A 16,996-nucleotide genomic window follows, 5' to 3' on the forward strand; every position below is an offset into this window, starting at 1 on the left:
TTCAGTCCATATTTTTTTTTTTTTATATAATTTTTTTTTCCTTGCTTCCTTGCCCCCGTCCCCGCGGCGGCGGTGCGGCGGTGTCCCCGCGGCGGCGGTGCGGGGATGCTGCGGGCGCAGCGCGCTCCCTCCCCGGCCGGCGCTGCCGCGGTGGTACGGTCTGCAGAGCGGCTCCGCGGCCGCTGCGCGCCTGCCCGCGCCCATGCCGAGCCCTGAGCCCTCCGCCCGCTAGCCGGGAGCAGGCTGCGCTGGGGAGGATGTCTTAGCCAAGTAAGTAGCGACATCCACAGCATGAGAGCAATAATGATGGTGGTGATGATGGTGATAATAATAAAAAAAAAAAAAAAAAAAAATCAAATCTTTCCCCTTTCCGTTCCTGAGCTCGTTTATTTGGCATTTTGCTGCCGGGGAAGGCGCGAGCTGATGGGAAGATGGTGTGGGGAATGGGGCTGAGTGATGCATTAGGTTTTGGTTCGTGCCCTGGGAATCTCTGCAAAGGTAATGCTGCGACTCGTGTAGATTATTCTGTAAGGTCAAAGAGAAACTGCATAGCTAAAAGGCTGTCTTGCATCAGAAAGCGTTTGCTGGGCTTCGGTAGGTTGAGAATTCAGCATGATCTTGTTGTTTTTGAAACGTATGGGCTTGATTTTGATTAAATCAGTTCTTTAGTGATGAGGAAAACACGTGGATGGGATTTTGCTTTTATCATTGCTGGTAAGAATCGGATGTGCCTTTTTTTTTTTTTTTTTTCCTTTCAGAAGCTCACATTTCACTAAAATGTGAGCAGTACACTTTGACTGTTGTATTTTTCTAACTTTAATGTTCTCTTAACGATAGGCAAAGCTATTTCGTGTTAGAAAAATCTGTAATCTTCAGCTGTGTTCCTTTATAGAGCTGTTTATAGCTTTTCAGTGTGTTTGTTTGAAAGTAAAGGGCATGCAGGTTAAAACCCCCAAGCATTGCCTTTGTATCGAGATGGACTAGAAAATAATGTGGAAGAAAAAGGGAATTTTCTGTAATGCCTTCTTACCATGCATGGTGTTTCCTGTGGGAAGACGGGGAAAGGCTTTCCTGAGGTGTATGGTATATTAATTAAGACTTCTGACAGATAGACTTTCATTTTTATTTATTTATTTACTTACTTACTTAATCAAAAGAAGAATCAGCTCCAAATCCACCGAACGCTGCATGGGAAAAAAAAAAAAAAAAAAAAAAAAGCTTTTGGCTGTTCATGAGGCACCCAACGCTTTAAGAGAAGCCCTGAGATTACGGGAGTCATTTCCGATTATGTAAAGGGAGATTCTGTGCGTTTGATCCGTGCCTGCGGCGCTGGCAGCTCCTGTGCCCCGCGCTCCGCCAGCAGCCCAGCTCTGCCCCAGCCTCCCCAGTCCTGACTTTAGGCTTGTCCTATCCCAGCCGGGGCGCTCCCCCGAGCCCCGCACGGCGCTCCCAGGGCTGCCGAGGCCATGGCTGTGGGCGCTCCTGGGGCTCCGAGGCAGCCACCAGCAGATGCTTAGCGCGGTGCTCCCCGTTCCTTCTGCAAGGTGAGTGTTGAGGGAGCTCCAAGGGAATGGCTCTGCTGTCAGGAGAAACCTTTTACATCCCTGCTCCTCAGGGTTTCTGGTCTTTGACCCCCTGATTGCTTTCTCTTGTGGGGCTGGGGAAGGATTGCGGGGATATTGCACAAGTTGGGGTGTCTGGAGGAGAGCTGGCACGTTCAACGTGGGAAAATTGCACTTTTATTGCTGGGATTTGAGGTTGATGTTAGATATTTGTGGTATGAAATTGATAACGGTGGTGGGGGGGTTTGCTAGTATATGCTTAGGGAAGAGATTACAGATCGACTTCATAGTCCACATGTTTTTTTTTACTGCTGAGATGCATTCCTGATTAGCATTTAATTTGTGAGAGGTCATCCATATGCATGACTGGCTCTTGTACCTTGCTCTGGAATAAGTGTTTGACTCAGGTATCCAGCAGGTCTTTGAACACAGACAGCTTTTACTTTGTTCATGCTCCTCTCATTTTAATCCAAATTGCTACCTGTGAAGAGGTGGTTCACATTTTCCCCGTAGTGCTGGTAAAATGAGTAAGTTTGTGAATAAGGCAATAAAATAAGCCTTGTAGATAAGTTCTGTAGAGCAATGCAGCATGAAGGTTTTTCCCTTTTATTTATTTATTTTTCTCCATCTGCCCCCTTTTCATCCTTTTTGTGTGTCTGTCTTCATTTCTATAGAGAATTGATTTTGGCCCGCATCAATGCTAAATATACATTCATTTTCACGGAAAAGGTCAATTTTCTTCTCTGCTGCAAACCAAACCGGCATGATATTCCTCATGCTTTCTGCATATATAAAAAGGTTGCATGCATGCATATTGGAACAGCTTGGAAGAGTTTCACGCTTCCCAGCAGGATTCCAGGTTGCAGAAGACATGGTAATGATGAACTAGGTATCATACTGTTCTTCTGAGAGCTGCCGTGAAGTCACTTTTGTGAGTGCTTTTTTCCTTTTAAATTTCATACCATGTATCCAGGAAACAGCTTGGAAAGATTTTCTTTTCCCCTTTCGTCTTCCCCCAGCATTTAAAATGTACAGTTTATCTTTCCCAGTACTGTTGGATTAGGGATGCAACATTTTTTGAATCCTACTAAATATATATGTATATATCTTCCTGTCTGAATGCAGCAAGTGCGAGCATATATCCTGCTACCATATGAAAATGTTGAAAATGTTGCTTTTTTTTTTTTTTTTTTTTTTTTTTTTTTAATTTTCATCCCGGAGTTCACATTGTCAAATGCCAGTTGTGTATATAGTAATTCCTTGTTACATTTTGGAATAAATGTATAAGTCTTGACCTTGTAACTTCCTCTCCCACTCACTGAGAGTCCATGGCACTGCAGTAGGACTCCAGCAGTGGGGGTTCTCTAAATGGACCCCACCTCCCTTAAGAAATGGAAATACTTTTACAGCTTGCACCTAAAATCATGTTCTGAAGGGAAGAAAGTGGTTCATTTGATTAACCTGACTGGGAAACCTTGTAGAGAATAAGTTGCCTTTTGCCAGGTTTTTTCATTGTTTTCAAGGAGACACAATGAAGGATGTGGAATTTAGCAAGTACTGCTCTGATTAATGACGTTCAGATTATACATTATCTGATCAAATGTCAACCTCTCCCCCCACCATGGTTAAAACCACACATTTCTGGTTAATTTTAACGTGCCAGTTGAAAAAGGGGTTAAAAAAAAAAAAAAAAGCTAAGGATTCAAGAGGTATTTCTGTTGAATGTAGCTATTAAAATATGATGCTAAAGCTTCAGGCAGCCCCTCTGTGGGATCCTTCTGGTGCTGAGGCAGGCAGGGAGCGATGACTCCGCTCTGAATGGAGCTTCCCTGGCGCTGCCGGCGGAGCAGCAGAGCTCCCTCCGTGAGTGCCGGGCTGGCTCCGGAGCCTCTGCAGCCCCTGCAGTCCCGCCGCCCTGCACCGTGCCCAGCAGGGATGCTCCCCGGGATCCAGCCTTGCCCAGCTCCCCAGCCCTGCTCCAAGGTAAGGGATCCTTAGTGGAGCAGTTGCATAAGAGAACAGTCTTTCTCTCTAGGTAGGTTATGCTCCGCATGCTGGATGGTTTTTTGCCTGCCAATAGAGAGAAATAAAGGGCGTTGTGGAGGTTATATAAATGTATAGGCTTGAATTTCATCCGTAAAACAACGGAGAGGGTCAGTAGCATTTTATTGTGATCTTTATTTGAAAGTTCGGTGCCCTTTTGGAGGAAATGTAAGCATACGGTACGATTTTAAGAGCTCTAGGGTTTTTGGTTCAAGTTTTACTCATGTTTAGGTTAAGAAGCATGGCTTTACTGTTGTATTTTTGATAAATAACCTTGGCTTTTGCATTAAACCTGGAGATTTGCAGTTGAAGAACCAATGCATACGAGAAGGGTTGGGAATGAAGTGTATTTTAATAAAATTAAGAGGCTGTCAGCTCTGTAAAAGGCAGGAGGTGTTCCCTCTGATCGCTGCAGATGGGTGAAACATGGAGCTTCAGAAGAGATGTGGAATTCCTGCTTAGGTACCAGAGTTGGCAGAGTTGGGAAATGGTAACCAAGTTACAAAATACTTCCCTTCTACCACACCGTGTATGAACAAGTTCATCCCGCTGGTAACATGTTTTAGCTCGTTTTTAAAATATTCATTGCACAGTTTAAGCATCTGAGGGCTGTGCACCAGGCTTTCAGAGAATCCTAGAAATAGTGAATGGGAAAAGCTAGAAGAGGACTAGCAGTAAAACTGGATTTCTATGGAAGAGTTTGTGCATTTTTTACCTTTTGTCTCCTTTGCCCACACGGTGAAGGTGAAATGGCTGGAGAAAGCTGATTTCAGAGGCACAGAATAGTTGAGGTTGGCAAGTACCTCTGGAGATGGTCCAGCCCAACCTCTCCTGCCCCCGGTGGAGTCACCTATAGCAGGGCAATGTCCAGTCAGGTTTTCAGTATCCCCAAGGATGGGGACTTCCCAACCTCTCCGGGCCACCTGTGCCAGTGTTTGACCACCCTCACACCTTTTGACCTTTACATGGAATTTTCTACCTTTGCTCTCCTGGCCTTTTTGCCTCTCACCAGACACCATTGAGAAGAGTCTGGCTCCATCTTGCTCATGTCTCCCATCAGCTGTTCATTGATAAGGTCCCCCTGAGCCTTCTGCTCTCGGGGATGAGCAGTCCCAGTTTGCTGAACCTCCTTCCTGCGTGTGAGGTGCTCCAGTCCTTTCCTCCCCTCTGAGGCCTTTGGAGGAATCTCTCCAGGAAGCCCAGGTCCCCTTTGTCCTGGGATGTCCCAGCAGTGCTGGTGGGAAGGCAGGCAGCCCTGTGCTGGCTCCTGCCCAGCTTTGGGTCCAACAGGAACCCCAAGGCCTTTTCTGCAGAGCTTCTCCCCAGCCAGCTGGCCTCCAGCCTGTCCTGCCTCAGGGGCACAAGCTTGCCTTTCCCTTTGTTGGCCATCCTGGGATTCCTCTTGGCCCTGGCTCCCTCTGAGAGGCAGCTCATCCATCTGGTGGCACAACCACACCTCCCCATTTGCCCACTCTGTGCCCTTGCACAGGGTGCTCTGTTCCTTCATCCAGGCCATTAATAAAACACTTGGCTTTTGCATCGAGAGAAATCCCTTGGAAGGAGAGGATTAGAGCTGGAACTGCAATTTCAAGATTTAGCCCAGAATTGAAGTGCTGTGTTATTAAAAGATGCCAAAAATTGGTCAATATCTTGAATACGTTTATAGCTGAGAGCTTGGAATTTGCAATATTGAATGCCCAATGCATTGCATCAGCATCCCAGGGTTTGAGGATGAAACAGGAAAATCAGTGATTCAGATTTACTAAGAGCTTATTTTATATATTAAAGAATGAAGACTCACAGCTGATGAAGTAATTTCAATTGATAATTTCATTCGCTGCATTTCAATTAAAGTGAGTTAAAAATAAAACCATATGAAATGAATTAAAAATAAAATGAGATTTAGTCCAATCTGATTTGGATCTTGCTGAAAAATCTGTCGCACAGAATGAGGAAACAGGATAGGGAAGATGCTTATCTGTGGGATGTTGGGCAAAGAGCTATTTCTGCACTCCTCGCCTGTCCAGTTCACTGACCTTCCAGCTCCTGACCTCTGGAAATTAGCTGGGCATTTGGAGAAAATGACACTCCTCATACATACACTCCATCTGAGGAGATTTTTACTTAGACAAGAGCTGTCTTAGTCTGATAAGTTATCTCCTGTGCTTTGGTTTGGATTGTGTTCCACAGTGTAGATCTGCGCAGACTTTGGACTGCAGTTTAGGATGAGATGCAGCATTTTAAACAGGATTTGGGATTTGGGATTCCTCGTGCTGCATCTCCCAGCTAAAATCTGATATGACAATTCCCACCAGTGTCCCAGGTGAGGCAGGGAACGACAGCCCACACTGGAATTGGGTGATGGAGTTTATTCAAGATCCAACAAGTTTTGGGCTTTTACCCTGCTTGATCTCACACACAGGCTGCCCCAGGCATCCCCCTGCCTTTTGTCTCCATGCATCTCAGAATTCCAGGATCTTCACTTACTTGTCTTTCCAAATTCCCCTTGGTATTCTGTCCAATCTCCACTTTTTTTTTTTTATCCTGGATACCCATGTTTTCTCAGAGATCACTTCTTTGTTCAGCCTCGTCTTCCTTCTGGAGCTCAAGGGGCCTCAGTTTTCCAAATCTCAGAACCCCTGCCATGATCAGTTCCTTTGGTGGTGCTGTCTTATCCCTCTGCACTAATTCCATGCTCCACTGTTTTTAGTCCAGGTATCCTCAAAACCTGCAGCCAGCACAGGGAGGCTGGAACCAGCAAGGAGCAGGCTCATGCAGGAGAGTGGAACACTCTGGGGCACCTTTACAGCCTCACACACATCCTGGGATCTGCTGCACTCTGCTCTGAAGCCATCTGTCACCTGTGACTGCAATGGGGGGACCTCCAGCCCCACTCCCTTGGCTGCCTCAGCCTTCCAAGCGCAGATCCTGCCATCCACACTCTTTGTTCAGCAGCCTTCTGTGCCTCAGTGGGCCTTGAGGGAACAGGGGCACTTCCCAGAGTGGTGGTGGCTCTGTGGCACGTGCACTGTTTGCCTTGGGGCTGGATGAATTCGTTGCAATGGTTGTGCTCAGCAGCTCACTAACCTTGGCACCCCCTGGGTGCTGAAGAAGCACAATAAAATAATGCTCTGCCACTGATCTGACTTGTCTTTCACAGTGGTACACCTCGTGTCTCACAGGTAATTAGAAGGGAACAGCGTTCCCAATAAACCCTTCCAGTCTCCTTGGGAAATGTGCAATCCCAGATGTCAGGAGGCAGCATTGATCTGTGTCCTCTGGAAGTCAGTTTGGGAAGAAGCTGTTGTCCTGGCTGAGGACAGCTGTTCAATTTGCACTGCAGGCTTCCCATGTCCCTCTCCTCTGCTTGCATTGTAATGAACATTTTGCACGTTGTTCTAAAAATACCTCCAAATGATGTTTGATATTAAGGGACCAGCAAAATGCAATTACAATGAAATGATGATTTCATGGTGTTTTTCACAATGAGATTGTCATCCTCCCTCCCCCAGTGCTTGTAGCAATACCTATTTATGAGTAGTTGAGCTAACCTGGGAAATTCCAAGAAGAATTGCAGACGGCTCCTGAGATGCAATGCAAATTGTTGCAGTACCCATGGAGGACATTTGCATTATGGTAGGACTGGTTGTCTCTGTGATGCTGTCGTGGTGATTGTTATGCAGAGAACTGCAGGATAAAATGGTAGTGCTAAATCAGCAGTGCTGAATAAGATGGCTGAAAATGCCAGGAAAACAAACTGTTGGAGCAGGAGGATTACAGGAGGAATGAGATGCCCAAATCCCAATGCAAGACACCTCCCAGCTTTCCTGGGAACAAGCTTTTGGTTCTGCAGGTAATTTCCATGGCTCTCACTGAGCGTTTGGTGCCTCCCTCATGGCCACACTGCATCACCCTGCCCCAGGCAGGACAGAGCTCCTGCCATGGAGGGGAAAGGCTGAGGGGTGCCCTGTGTGTCTGGGGCTGAGCCAAAAGGATGTGAAAGGACTGCCCTGATATTTGCACTGCAGCATCAAGGACTCCCCTTCAGGCCATAGAGGCTCTGAGGTGATGTTTTATACTGAGTGTTTTTGGGGAACTGTTATCCCCAGGGCACTGTGTTGGTGAGTTTGCACCACTGTTTGCAGGATCTTTGGTTTATTTGATTTTAAATCTTGTTTTGGTTCATCTAAAATAGGACTGGGTATTTCTGTCTGTCCTGTGTGATGCCTAAATATTACAGAATGAGGAGGGGCTGGATTTATTTACATGCTTGGGCTGAAGTGGGAAGAAAAAAGGGGAATATGATTTTCCCAGGAATATGTGACACGACAAGAGGTGACGTGGATAGGGACCACTGGAGCCTGTCTCAGATGAAGTGCTTTGGATATGCAGGTGGGACCTGGCTCGTCCCCAAGCTGGGGGAAGCCTGGGTGGGCCAGCTGCTGCCTGTGGTTGGCAACAGACTTGACCTTGGAGAAGGGAAAATGCGTTGAGAGAGACAAACTGTGCTGTGCTCAGACTGTTAAAAAAACAACAACAACAACAAAAAATAGGACTCTGCTGCAAAGCTTGAATTGCTGCCTATTGCTTTGGTTATCTCCTTATAAATCTTAATATGGCTGTTCAATTGAAGCAAGTACAGTTAGGATGCCGTTCCCTACCTTGGGATGGATCCTCCCCTCCAGCAATGTTTTCAAAATAATGAAAAAAAGAAGCAGCAATCTGAGGAAGGCACATATAAAATCTGCAATGCAGAAATAGGATTATATATTTATCTGAGTTCTCATGTAGACAGATGATTAATACAGTACCAGCTACAGGGTTTATAGCTTGGTATATCATTAAGGTTCCCTGTAACTCTAATGTGAAAAGATAATAAATTAAGCGTCCTCGTCCCTGCCCTTGTCCTCCTTTTTCTAGTTTAGAAATACACTTGGAAGTTTTAATCTGAAAACATAATTCTGGTACCAGAACTGAAGATGGAAAGGAATGAAAGGGAAAATGGAAGACATCTGAAGTGTTTTTTTTTTCTTGAACCTTTTTAAGACTTAAAATTGAGTGCATGAGGTCTTAACATACAAGCCTCATTTACATATCTGCTTTAGGATTAGGAGGGGACCTTGAAAAATACTGCTAGGAAAGTATTTTTGGGGATTTTTTTTTCCACTTGTTAGAGAAAACTAACATACAATTTCTTAATTGGGTCCAGCTTCCTTCTTAGGAAATCTTGTTCCCCTCCTTTGCCTTACCTGGAGCAGATGGAAGCTGCAGATACAGGACATGCTAAAGTTTTTAGTATCAATCAGGTAAGCAGCAGTGCTTTCTGAGCTTTAACTGCCAAACCCTGAGAGAAGAATAATTGCAATATTTAAAGTAAACCTGAATTAGGATGCTATGGAAAAACGAATATTAAAGTAAGTAGAAACATCCAAACATATTTCTTTTAAAGAAGGCGCTTTATAGTGGGAGGCAGTCCTGGTGAGCTCAGTGCTGTTGTGGGCATTGGGAATCAAAGAGGATTAGGGTCTGGGATCCTCTGGAAAGCCTCTGTGCTGTATTTATCCCATCAGAGAACTAACCCTGCTGCCTCTAGGCAGAGCATGACCCAGGATTGTGGCAGTGGCAGCAAATCAGAGTGGGCTGGCAGTGCTGGAAGGGCTCACACTGACCCTGCAAAGTGCAAAGGCTCCTGAAGGAGGGCACATTTCACAGGGAATCTTGGGAAGAGCTCTGCCCACTGCTAGATAAGGGAAGGGATAAATCCTTACACATGGAGAAGAAAATCAGTATCTGTGTGTATGTGCACGTATGCATCTCTAAAAGCACCCAGACAGAGAGCAGTTGCTCTAAAATCCTTCTTGCTCTTTGGTTTACTGTGGAGTTCAATTCCATTCAAAGTTAATCTTGCAGTGGTTCACTTGAAAACAATACCAATTTTGTACTGCCTCCCACACACCAGATCCACTCCCTTCCTCAGTAATTCTTGTTTGACCTCACAGCTGGTTCTCCAGAAACTTTCCTCCCAGCTGCCAGATATTTCTATTCAGGAGTTACCCTCAGGAGCAGCAGCACATTTCCATGTTGGTCTGGCTTTTGTGTTTGTTCTGTAGTGAACACAGAGCCTCAAAGCTTGAGGCCGTACTTAATTCAAAATTTTGTATGGATTTGACTTTCTCTCCCATGACTCTGCTTTTTTACAGCCCTCAAGTTCCATCACAGCAGTTAGAAAACAAATACAGGAATGCTTGTGATTACTTGAGATAAAAATTTCTTCTTGGGAGCTGTGGAGCTCATTCCTGCAGAGGACTGAACAGACCAGGGAATGAACCACATGCTCCATTAAATCACAGAGCACCAAACATCTGTGGTGCTGGCCATAAAGGCTCCATGAAGCTGCTTTCACTTCAGTTCAGGAAGGGGAAGGAGATCCTACTCTTCATCACCTCTTTGTGGGGAGAGCAAAGCAAATACGAGCATAGAAATAGGGAATCCCCTCAGACCTGTTATCATTATTTATTATCCCCTCAAACCATATTATTACATGGCTTAAATTGAAGATCCATCAGCTTCCATGGGAAAGGCATGGGAAAAGTGGGATATTCCATGTGTGCCCATAAGAAATAGCCGTGTAAGGAAAAGGTATGTGCACCAGCAGCAGTGCTTTTGAGGGTTAATCCACGTGGAGGATGGAAAAAATCTCGTTGTAATTAAGGTATTTCTGAGGCTCTCTCTTATCAGTGGCAAATTCTTCTGTCTGCAAACAGGTCTTGGCCCTGGCAAGCCCCAGGGGTGTTTCTGTGGCAGTTTCTGGGTGCAGCTGTAGGAGCAGTGATGGAAGAGGGGTTTTGTGACCTGTGCAGACACCCCAGCAATGCCAGGCTCTTACTCAAGGAGTGGAGTAAACACACCAACAACTGGTGACAGGGAAACTCACAGAATCACTGGGTTGGAAGAGACCTCCAACATCACTGAGTCCAACCCAGCCCCAACACCTCAACTAAACCCTGGCACCCAGTGCCACATCCAGGCTTTGTTAAACACACCCAGGGATGGTGACTGCACCACCTCCCCGGGCAGCCATTCCAGAGCTTTATCATTATTTCTGTGAAAAACCACTCCAAACCTGAGGCCTGATGGGAAAATCTCTTTGATGCCTTCTCAGAACATGTCCAGAATGGCAGAGATGCTGTCCATCTGCCCTTCATCCTCCCATGCAATTCCCAAGTCCCCAGAGCTGTGGGCAGCTTTTCCTCCCTGGAGCCTCCCATCACAGCCCAGCAAAGCTGATTTTTAGCATTCATCTCTCCTCCATGTCTACCCAGAGGAGGGAGGCAATTTGCTGTGTGCCTTTGCAGGACTTTTTGAGATGAGTTTTGAGATTTTAGGTGGTGCTGGCTCAGCCTGTGCTTGGGTTCTCCACAGCCAGTGTCTCCCTGGAAATCTTTTGTTCTGGGATTTCTTGCCTGACTGCGTGGAGCAGCCTCTCCCTGTTTTGCAGACTGATGGATGTATTGGTTGTTGCTTGTGGATCTTCTTCGGCATCATCTGCTTTCATTAGCATTTTTGAACAAAGGAATGAATCAGAATAAATCACAACTAATAGAAATATAGGAACAGATTATCATTTTGCAAAGCTGAACTCTCTCAGAGGAGATTACGTATTTAAATTGAACAAATACAACTTCATAAATAAACTAAATTAAACATCATCTAATTTTACTTTTGAAGCCAAGCAATTTTAATCCATACTCAGCTTCTTGTATAAATATTTCCCAGCTCCTTTTTATTCTTTGAAGCATTCTTATTCATATTTAAAACCAAAAATGTGCCAAATTGAACCACAGTTGTGTATACTGAATAAATGTAAAAGCTTGGGTATATTACATAATAATCTGGGAGTTGGCAGGAGGGAGTGATTGCATTTGTGAGTGTCCAAGTAGTGTAAAACTGCTTTTACAGAACCTCATATTTGTCTCTAAAGCTCTCTGACTGATGGCGTGCCTGAAAAATCCTTTCCATAAATCCCTTATGCATCGTTGAAAAGGAGGCAATAGATGATTAGAAATCTATATATTTCCCCAGGGATAATTGATGCAGAAACTGTGGTGCTTCAAGAGTTGCCCAGCTGGTCTGGATTGTGAGCAAATTCCAGTTGGAATTCCTGATGGAAGGGCTGTTTTACTGCAGAACTTATCCTTAGAACTGGGAGCGTTTCAAACCCCCCAAATATGTCACTGTGAGGTTGGAAATGTGCTTTATCCATTATCTTATTACAAAAGAAGAGCCTTTTTTTTAAACAAAAACAAGTGGTGATAAGGTTGAAGAATTCTTGTTAAATGTTTCATAGGATGCTCACAAAGCTCAAATATCATTTCAGTCCACCCTGTGTTCAGTCTACAAACCACAATCAAAACCGTTTTCCAGAAATAGGCTCAAAGGCAGTTCTTTCTGCATGTTCATTCAATCACTACGTGCAGTTTGCAGAACTGACCTGTCCAATGACTTCAGGCGCTGAAAATGGTTTACAGTGCTTTTCAAAACTACTTCATTTCTGAGTAAATCAGATGTAAAGTTACCAAGAACTTGGTTTTCATCTAATATTTTGAAGATAGGACGAAACAAGAGAAGTGAAATAAATCTGCATTTTTTTTCTGGTTTTAATATTGAGCAATTTATTTACGATGTTTTTATATAACAGTCAAAAAAGAAAAAAACAAAACAAAACAACCCTTACAGGTAAGATTTATTTTCTTAACGAAACCATAAAAATGGATAGTTTTGGTAAAAATTCTACTTTTCCTACCACAGATTTTTCTGGGAATGGTTGAACACAGCTTTTCCCAGTGGTTGATGTGAGCATTTGCTGTGTGTAGCAGCAATGGAGTAGGGCTTTGGGATTGTAGATTAATGGGAGGGCTGGAATGGCTGGGTTTGTTCTTCGGAATGCAAAGCAACCAGGAAAAAGGTGAGGAAATTTAGGCTGCTGCTGTTTGTTCCATCTTCCGTCACAAACCAGAGCTCCTGGCTGGGAATTTTGTCACGTAGCAAATGACAAAAGTGCTCCTGTTGGTTCTAAGCGCAGGCAGGTCCTGCTGAAATCCAAGTAAATTCCACTTCCCTGGTGAAAGGTGCAGCCTGGATAGAGGAGGGTTCCTGAGGAGGGGGTGAGCACTGCTGCATCACTGCTGCTCCACGTTCTCAGGATCTCCAGTAGGTTTGCAGGGATGGTGAGATGAGAGGAGGAATAATTCCATTAGGAAAAGGCAGCAAGGAGTGGTTTAAGAGCTGCACGAAGGCATTTTGCAATAAAGGTTCCAACAGTCCTGCATCTTGGAAATATCACGAATAATCAAGTACTTGTCCCCAGGTTATGTGCTGGTGACAAATTATGTGCTCCTCAGGCTGGGGCCCGTGGGAGAGGTCAGCTGCCATGGGAAATGTGTAAAGAACATTAAATGAAAAGGATTTTCTGCAAATAGCACTTACTAGATTTTGTTATTTCTTGAAAAGCAAAAACTTGGCATAAAAAGTTTGGTATTTTTTGATAGTGCCTCTCCCTGCAGTGAAAGAAATGTGAGAGCATAATTTAATGTAAATTGTCAAAACAATATTTTGACTCTTCTCCTGTGGACTGCAATTATTCCCTTGCCACCAAACTCCTGGATGCATTCCAGTCTTTATCAACCTACCTGTTGTTCTGGACATGATTAGATCCTATCCATCAACTGTATGGTAGCTGCAAGAACAGATTTTTGCATATTCAGACCTTCTAAACATTGCTTACAAATAAAAAAGGCTGATAAACCCCTGTATTTTTTGATAGACAAAATATAGTCTGACCTTTAGTGATTTAGTCACCATTCCACATACACAATATATTTATCATTTAAAAATGATTCTTTTCAAACAGCTGTTTTTTACAACATGACAAGGACTTGATATTTGAATAATCGAGGCATGGAAATCAGTGCTGCCTAGGATTCAGACTGACATCTTGGTCTAGAACATTAAATACTACCTTATGCACAAAATGTTAATTATTTTATTAAAATCTGTATGCATGAATCATTCCCTGACACAAGGTAATGTACTTGCAACTCAAAATAACCTCATTTCAGCAAATGTTTCTAATCAAGGGGAAGTGACCTGGTATGATGCTGCAGAATGGTTGGCCAGAGTTGTGCAAAGAATATTTCTAACTGTGTTTTTGGGGCTGGGTGAGGTTCCTGCAGGACTTCTGACATAGCCACTGGTGAGGGTGGTGCTGCCCGGTGCCTTTACTGGGACCAGGTGGGTAAAAGCCAGCAGGAGGGAATGTCAGGATCAGTGTCAGACTGGGATTGTGCCGTGGCCATGCTGGGAGCTCTGTGCCTGTGACCCTGTGCTGTCACTGAGAGCTGGCACCAGCAGGGTGTTCTGGAGGGAAATATTCCATACAGACCTTGCCACTGTGTAATTTTCCTTGCTTGCTGTCCAGGGGCACTCAGATCTGCTGAGGGCAGGGAGCTCTGCAGAGGGATGGGGACAGCCTGGATCCGTGGGCTGGGGACAGCGGGCTGAGGGACAGCAGGGCCAAGGGTCCTGCCCTGGGGCCACAGCAATCCTGCAGCTCCAGGATGGGGGAGAGCAGCTGGAAAGGAGGGAGAGGCCCTGGGGGTGCTGGGGACAGCGGCTGGACATGAGCCCAGGGGTGCCCAACGGTGCCCAGCGGTGCCCAGAGGTGCCCAGAGGTGCCCAGCGGTGCCCAGCGGTGCCCAGAGGTGCCCAGGTGTGCCCAGGTGTGCCCAGCGGTGCCCAGCGGTGCCCAGGGGTGCCCAGGGGTGCCCAGGGGTGCCCAGCGGTGCCCGGGGGGCAGGAGGCCGGTGTGGGCTGTGCCAGCCCTGCGGTGGCAGCAGGAGCAGGGCAGGGATTGTCCCCTGAGCTGGCCCTGCTGAGGCACCACCCCAAACCCTGGGGCAGGGCTGGAGGGGCCAGGGCAGGGAATGGAGCTGGGAAGGGGCTGAGGGAGCTGGGAAGGGGCTCAGCCTGGAGGAAAGGAGGCTCAGGGGGGCCCTTGTGGTTCTGCACAGCTCCTGACAGGAGGGGACAGCCAGGGGGTCGGGCTCTGCTCCCAGGGAACAGGGACAGGAGGAGAGGGAACGGCCTCAGGCTGGGCCAGGGGAGGTTTAGACAGGGAAAGTGAAAAAAAAAAAATCACTAAAATAGTGGTCAAACATTGGGACAGCTGCCCGGGGAAATGGTGGAGTCATCATTCCTGGTCATTTTCAAACATCATCTAGATGTGGCACTTGGGGACATGGTTAGGTGGTGATAACTCCTGGATTCAGTGCTCTCCCAGGGCTCTTCCAACCTAAACAGTTCTATCCTGTTCTGGAGAAAATGTTCTCAAAGCTGAGTAAAAGTGGAAATCCTAATGATAAGCTGAGTCAGAATATTTTTCTTAAGTGATCCCATTAACCCTGTGGCCTCCCCAAAACCTTCATTCATTCTGAGATATCTTACCTCAAATTTTCAACAGTAATTTGTGCTACAAAGGAATAGATATCATTGGCAGCACTTGGCAGTGCCCTACTTAGTAATTAGGATCATGACCAGTAAATTAATCAGAGGTTAAAAAAATGACCAAACCTGAATTTATTAGGATTGCTTATTTTATATGAATTTTTAATTAGGTCTGTCTAAAGCATTTCACCCTTTATTTTCCTGTACTGTTTACTGTTTGTTATGCCATGTTTTTTCAATCATCAAACCCGAGTTTTAACCTAAATTATTTTTATTTAACCTCAATTATCTTTGTAGTGCAGCTACACTAGATGAGGCATTGGACATAGATGTGTACAGTGCATCTTGACAAAAACAGCCAAAACAATTCTGACTGACAGATTTGCAGATTATCCATTAAAAAAAAATAAAAATCCATGCTAAAGAAACTGGATGATGGAGAGAGGGGGAAATAACTCTGTATTTTAGGTTTATCTGTAAACTATAGAGAACCAGCACAGCTGGAGTGCATTGCATGTGCTTCCTAAAAATCCCTTGTCTTGTCTTCCACTGCTCATGGACTTTCTTTGCAGCTTTTCCATGGTAATGATTAAAATTTGTGCAGTGCCTTGGTTTGGAGTGGCTGGGCCTGTTTGAATATTGTTATTGAATATTGCTACTGAATATTGTTATTGAGTATTGTTATTGAATATTGTTACTGAATATTGTTATTGAGTATTGTTATTGAATATCATTCCCAGCCCCTGGCTCTCTGCTGGTTTGGAGGAGTTTGTGTGTGTGACATGCACAGCCTGTACATGAAATAAATCCTGCCTGGAAATAGGTATCAGGGAATAGGAGGGGGCTGGGTCTGTGGGGCCAAGCACCCAGCAAAGATGGGAGCAAACACAGAGCCACTGGACTAATTCCCAGAGGGAATGAAGTGTTTGCTGCCTAGGGGATAAATGGAGATGCACTGGGAATTCTTAGGAATTTCCATTCTGTTTGGCACTTTTTTCAGGTGCTGAAGGACTCCTTATGCTCACTTTTCTCTTTAAAGCAGTTGATTGAAACTTTATTTTTTGGGTAAAGTCAAGCTGAGGGAAATAATTTGGATATGATCTTAGAGGTATCACTTCTCTGCATGTGAAGATCTTCCAAAGCTCCACACAGAATTTGAAATCCATCCAAGTATTTTCATGTGTTTGCTCTTGGCTTTAACCCTTTTCTGAACGTTTGGATACATATAATATATTTCTACTAAAGACAAAAAAAAATCTAATTACTTTTAAATCATACATGAGCTGGCTATCAGATACTTCTTTAAAGTTATTTCTTTTCAACAGTATTTTCTGAACAAAAAAATATCACCACCACATCCATTTCAGCTATGGAAAAACATGTGGAAAACCAACTAGGCAAATATTAATGGACTTTTGGACTATTATCTAGATGAGACATTTCATTTCATGCAAATTCAGACTACAACCTTTAAGGATACAGTTTATTACAGAAGTAGCAGCATTTCTTTTCTTTGACCTTGATTTTATTTATGTTCTGCTTCAGGTAACTCAGTACTTAGGAGCTCAAGCAAAGTGGTAATACACATTCTTCCAGTGTCACATTTCATCTGATGTTTTACTTTTCTCTTTATTTTCCTTTCAAAAACGTCTCTTTCTTGTGCTTATGAAGATTTAACTAGAAATTGGATTTTAAAATATGGGACAGTTGTCAAAATCCAAGTTAATCCAGGTTTTGTATGGCCAGTAGACAACACAGAAAAGGGAAAATCCAGAATGCATGTTGGACACAGAACTGGGAATTCTAGAAAGCTAATTTTAACATATTGTTAAGAACTATATATTTATGTTAGCAGATTTTTTGAAAATGAGAAGCATGGACAAGTGTAG

The 16,996-nt window shown here is 44.5% G+C and overlaps 1 protein-coding gene across 3 annotated transcripts in view; it reads left to right on the forward strand.

Moving 5' to 3' along the window:
• The first annotated feature begins 415 nt into the window (after nucleotides 1-415).
• The window catches only part of ATP2B2 (ATPase plasma membrane Ca2+ transporting 2), a 228,873-nt gene continuing 212,292 nt past the window's right edge, over nucleotides 416-16,996 (forward strand). For all 3 annotated transcript variants that reach the window (XM_041489963.1, XM_041489964.1, XM_041489965.1), the window contains exon 1: nucleotides 416-498. The gene's annotated coding sequence lies outside the window, so the exon portion shown is untranslated. The remainder of the gene's footprint in view (nucleotides 499-16,996) is intronic.

The sequence above is a fragment of the Pyrgilauda ruficollis genome, unplaced genomic scaffold (genome assembly GCF_017590135.1).
Source record: "Pyrgilauda ruficollis isolate IOZ18807 unplaced genomic scaffold, ASM1759013v1 scaffold97, whole genome shotgun sequence".
Classification (NCBI taxonomy): Eukaryota; Metazoa; Chordata; class Aves; order Passeriformes; family Passeridae; genus Pyrgilauda; species Pyrgilauda ruficollis.